Raw genomic sequence first — 6,000 nt, 5'->3', positions numbered from 1 at the left:
GCAGTCTATCAGCTTTAATTTGGGTGTATTCACATCCAAATTGGAGAAAGGGTTTAGGAATTACATCTCTTTAATATGTAGCCCCCTCTTTTTCAAGGGACCAAAAGTATTGGACAATTCACTCAAAAGCTGTTTCATGGACAGGTGTGGGCTATTCCTGTGTTATTTCATCATCAATTAAGCAGGTAAAAGGTCTGGAGTTGGTTCCAGGTGTGGCATTCACATTTGGAAGCTGTTGCTGTGAACACACAACATGCGGTCAAAGGAGCTCTCAATGCAAGTGAAACAGGGCATCCTTAGTCTGCAAAAAAAAGAAAATTCATCAGAGAGTGTCACGGTAACTTATGACAAGATATAATGAACACCAAATATCTGGGTTGAACTGAACGAGGCTTAGATATAATAAAATATATTTACTCTTTAAAAAGGTGAACACAGCAATATAGTACAATTAACAGACAAGAAGGTAACACTTACTTAGGGTTGGGGGATGGAGAAGTATCAGCTAGCAATTCTCCAGCAATCCGGTGACATTCCAGGGGGAATCAGAAGCACAACTCCAAAAACTATAGGGTTGACACAGTTTATATACCTGTGTAACCCTATTCTTACCATTGAATACAGACTATTGGTGAACAATTATCTGTATCCAATCCCTAACGTGGTGACACAGATGAACCCATGCCCCCCAGATAATTAGCCCATGTGTACTGGGACTCTATGGGTAGTCCCATAATTAAATCAGGGGCAACGACCAGTCTACCAAATGAAGTATCTGCATTGTTTGTAGGTGTAGACATAACACTTACAAACCACTCCAGTTTGATGATTCTCCACCCTCAGGTAACAATTAGAGTGGCAGAGTCTGCTGATTAGTACTTGGTCGGTTGATTAGTACTTAGTGTAAACAATCAGACAGTTAACTTTTGATCACAGTGCTTAGGCTCAATCAGCCGGCTGCCCTTCATGACCTATTAGCATAGCAGATGGAGTCTGCATTGTCAGAGCAGATCCAAAATACCATACATATACACTTGAATATCTACACATATTAATAAGTTCCATTCTGGTGGGCTCAGTGGGTCGAAATTTGCCAGTTTTTAATGCCTACAGTGCCTCCACATATTGGCCAAATATCAACTCTCTGTGACCTCCAGAACTGGAGATACAGAAATGCACTTTAAAACATTAAAATACAGGATTATAATGAAACATGGGAACAGGGGAACATACATTTTCCTGACATGACAAGGTGTAAGCCACATTCCTGGACCGCAGTCCAGTTAACCCCTTGCCTCCTTGGTGAGGTCAGGGGGTGGCCATATGGGGTGCAACCCTTTTAATACCGGGCCAACCCCCCTCTCCCTCTACAGAGAGATAGCAGGAACATTAGGAGTGGCCAAATCAACAGTTTGGTACATTTTGAGAATAAAAGAACGCACTGGTGAGCTCTGCAACACAAAAAGGCCTGGACGTCCATGGAAGACAACCGTGGTGGAATATACTTTCCATGGTAAAGAAAAACCCCTTCACAACATCCAGCCAAGTGAAGAACACTCTTCAGGAGGTAGGCATATCATTATCCAAGTCTACTATAAAGAGAAGACTTCACCAGAGCAAATATAGAGGGTTCACCACAAGGTGCAAACCATTCATAAGCCTCAAGAATAGAAAGGCCAGATTTGACTTTGCCAAACAATATCTAAAAAAGCCAGCCCAGTTCTGGAACAACATTCTTTGGACAGATGAAACTAAGATCAAACTGTACCAGAATGATGGGAAGAAAAAAGTATGTAGAAGGCTTGGAATGGCTCATGATCCGAAGCATACCACATCATCTGTAAAACACGGTGGAGGCAGTGCGATGGCATGTGCATGCACGGCTTCCAATGGCACTTGGTCACTAGTGTTTATTGATGATGTGACAGTAGACAGAAGCAGCCGGATGAATTCTGAAGTGTATAGGGATATATTGTCTGCTCAGATTCAGCCAAATTCAGCGAATCGGATTGGACAGTGCTTCACTTTACAGATGGACAATGACCCAAAACATACTGCGAAAGCAACCCAGGAGTTTTTTAAGGCAAAGAAGTGGAATATTCTGCAATGGCCGAGTCAATCACCTGATCTCAACCCGATCGTGCATGCATTTCACTTGCTGAAGACAAAACTTAAGATAGAAAGACTCACGAACAAACAACAACTGAAGACAGCTGCAGTAAAGGCCTAACAAAGCATCACAAAGGAGGAAACCCAGCGTTTGTGATGTCCATGCGTTCCAGACTTCAAGCAGTCATTGCCTGCAAAGGATTCTCGACAAAGTATTAAAAATGAACATTTTATTTACGATTGTGTTAATTTGTCCAATTACATTTGAGCCACTGAAATAAGGGGACTTTGTATGAAAATGGTTGCAATTCCTAAACGTTTCATACAATATTTTTGTTCAACCCCTTGAAATAAAGCTGAAAGTCTGCACTTCTATTGCATCTCGGTTGTTTCATTTCAAATCCATTGTGGTGGAGTACAGAGCCAAAATTATGAAAATTGTGTCAGTGTCCAATTATTTCCGGACCTAACTGTATGGTACAGATCTTATAAATGCTTGAACATTTTTCAAATATAATAATGTAAGTCTTTAAACGTATCTAAAATGACATTACAAAGAGCTAGTGGCTCTTCTACTCCTATATTATTATTATTATTATTATTATTATTATTATTATTATTATTATATGCCTTCTGATCCGGTCCCTTTGTAGAACTGGCTGAACAGCCCTGCCTTAGTTACTAGCAGGCCTTAGAAATTAACATACACAATTGTGATACACAATTATATTGAGGACTAGGGGGAGCTATTACTTTCATTCTATTTCATCTGACATGAATTATTATTTCAATTAAAATGTGTAAAAAGTACCATCTGTTTGCTCTCCAGCAGAATTTTCTCTCCCTAGGTCTAAGCACATAATGTCTCTGATTGTACTGTAAATATCCGGATAGCTCTGGGAGCACGCGGTTCAGTGTATTATCTGTGATTGTAACATATAGTCATCATAATGAAATTAAAACAATTATATAGAGCGTTAAATAGCTTGTATAGTTTTTTTCAGCCATTGTTCTGCAATGTATTGCAATCTCTGTTGGCTCTGAAAAAGAAATCATTGAGCTCTACAACATACATCTGGAGCTGCCAATAAAACAGCCAGACGACTGTAACATTATTCGGTATTAAGCTGTACAAGGTGATTATAAATAAATGTAACCCTCCTTGCCCGGCTCTAAAGGAGCTTACATTGAGTTGGATATATACATGGCTGAGCTCGGTCTCTCAGACCTGGCCAGGGTGCTGGGTCAGTGCAGGCTGGGCTCAGTCTCTCAGACCTGGCCAGGGTGCTGGGTCAGTGCACGCTGGGCTCAGTCTCTCAGACCTGGCCAGGGTGCTGGGTCAGTGCAGGCTGGGCTCAGTCTCTCAGACCTGGCCAGGGTGCTGGGTCAGTGCAGGCTGGGCTCAGTCTCTCAGACCTGGCCAGGTTGCTGGGTTAGTGCAGGCTGGGCTCAGTCTCTCAGACCTGGCCAGGTTGCTGGGTTAGTGCAGGCTGGGCTCAGTCTCTCAGGCCTGGTCAGGGTGCTGGGTCGGTGCAGGCTGGGCTCAGTCTCTCAGACCTGGTCAGGGTGCTGGGTCAGTGCAGGCTGGGCTCAGTCTCTCAGACCTGTCCAGGGTGCTGGGTGTGTGCAGGCTGGGCACAGTCTCTCAGACCTGGTCAGGGTGCTGGGTCAGTGCAGGCTGGGCTCAGCCTCTCAGACCTGGTCAGGGTGCTGAGTCAGTGCAGGCTGGGCTCAGTCTCTCAGACCTGGCCAGGGTGCTGGGTGTGTGCAGGCTGGGCTCATTCTCTCAGACCTGGCCAGGGTGCTGGGTGTGTGCAGGCTGGGCTCATTCTCTCAGACCTGGTCAGGGTGCTGGGTGTGTGCAGGCTAGGCTCAGTCTCTCAGACCTGGTTAGGGCACTGGGTCAGTGCAGGCTGGGCTCATCTCGCAGACCTGGTCAGGGTGCTGGGTCCATTGAGGCTGGGCCTCTCATGCCTGGTCCGGGTGCTGGGTCCGTGCAGGCTGGGCGAGGATATGCAGATAGAATAATGATTGGCGCCAGGAACATTTATAAAACAAGCTAGAGCTTCATTCACATCGATTGATAATGATCACCATACAAAAGACAGACCACTTCAGACATTAACGGGTGGCAAACAATATAGTTACTCTGTGCTTTCTCCCCTGGTAGCTCTCACTCCTACGCTGGGGAGGTATTTGTGCTTTTTCCCCCTTAGTAGTAGTTAGATTGACAATCTCCTGCATAGCGTCAATACTGCCCCATCTCAGAGGGCCTATGGTGGGAATACACTCTGTCCTCAGGGATCAACATCCCTTCACTGTGTACTGCATACCTCGTCCATGTATATTGGGTTTGGAGTTTAATTAGGACCTTCCTGTGGCGCCGATCGGATTATGCACCAGAGCTTCTACTTGTTATGGTCGCGTACGTCGCTGTGTACAGACCCGCTAGGCAGAGGTGGGATCCGACTCCTGAACAGTAGAATCGTGAGGTCCGGGTCCGAGGTCAGGGTAGGATGATTGAGGTCACTGTTTCAGGGTCAGGGCGGGAGAAGGCAGAGTAGTAGGGGTCACAGTTCCAAGGTCAGGGCTGGAGAAAGCAGGTTGGTCGTGGTCACAGGCTGGGATCGGCAACAGGGAGGAATAAGGTAGGCAGGATAAGGCAGGAGTCCAGGAAAACAGAACCTTGCACAGGCAAGGAAGAGAGGGAAATGCAGCCTTATAAAGGGAGCAGACAAGTGCAGGCAATTGTTTCAGGAGGCTGACTTCCTGCCTCGACGGCCATGTTGCTAGAGGCAGATATCCTGCCTCTGTGGCCATATTGGGAGATCCTTATACTACTCACTACCCCTCTCTGCATAATCATCCCACATCATATGGTGGGGAGGGGATAAACCTGAGTGATCCCACACAGTTTACCCATTAAGGTTTCAACCCATTATACTAACTAGTAGGCCCCAAAGAGGGGTGGGGCTACATAAGCATGTGTACATTCCCTTTAGTTAGAAAATTATGCTTCAACTGAACATTGCATTTTGCATTCAGTGTTACTATTGTATCTCTGTAAGTGCTTAGTTCATTGGCCTAGTCGCTGCATTGCTACTTCAAAACCAGTTGCGAAACATGCGTTCAAGACCTTACACTAGGGGTTCTCAACTCCAGTCCTCAAGACCCCCCCAACAGGTCAGGTTTTCAGGATATCCCTGCTTCAGCACTGGTGGCTCAATCACTAGCTCAGTGGTTGACAATTGACACTGTATTTGTACTTGGTTGTCATAAAAAATGTTTAATGTTCAGTCGTGTCACGTCTTTATCACGACGAATTGCATAATGATCGTAAAAACAAACAGGTCTGACAGAGTGACATTTGGGAAAAGTGCCATGTCCCAGATCTCCTGGTACAGTAGTCTGATTATGGGAAATCTGGGATAATTAATTCTGATTTAAAGCAGCACACTCTCCTACTCGCTTTTTTGTTACCGCCTCATTTTTTTGTTGTAGCAATTTGGAAATTGTGGGGTCCCACAGATATAAACATCGTTATTTATATCTCAGGGGACCCACCATTTCCCAAGATAATGGTGAAGTTACTTGGCTTATATCTTCCTCCAGGGGAAACAAAATGGCTGCCAAACCTCAGGTCCATAGGAAGCCACAACATCATCGACCCTTTTGAACAATCATTTAAATCCCTTTTAAAAACCAGAACGTTTACCGATAACTTCACGATTAAGTATCTTGCGAACCGATGACTCCCCGGAGCGGAAAATAGCACGGGTCAGCTCTGGAGGACTCACAGGTTCCGGTCCGATAAAGAAGGGTGGGCGTTTATCAAGGGGGGGTTGCTTCTTCATTTGGACCTAAATGCCAGAAGACCTACGAGATTTCCCA

The sequence above is a fragment of the Ascaphus truei genome, chromosome 10, assembly GCF_040206685.1.
Source record: "Ascaphus truei isolate aAscTru1 chromosome 10, aAscTru1.hap1, whole genome shotgun sequence".
In the NCBI taxonomy this organism is placed as follows: domain Eukaryota; kingdom Metazoa; phylum Chordata; class Amphibia; order Anura; family Ascaphidae; genus Ascaphus; species Ascaphus truei.
This window is presented reverse-complemented; position numbering follows the sequence as displayed.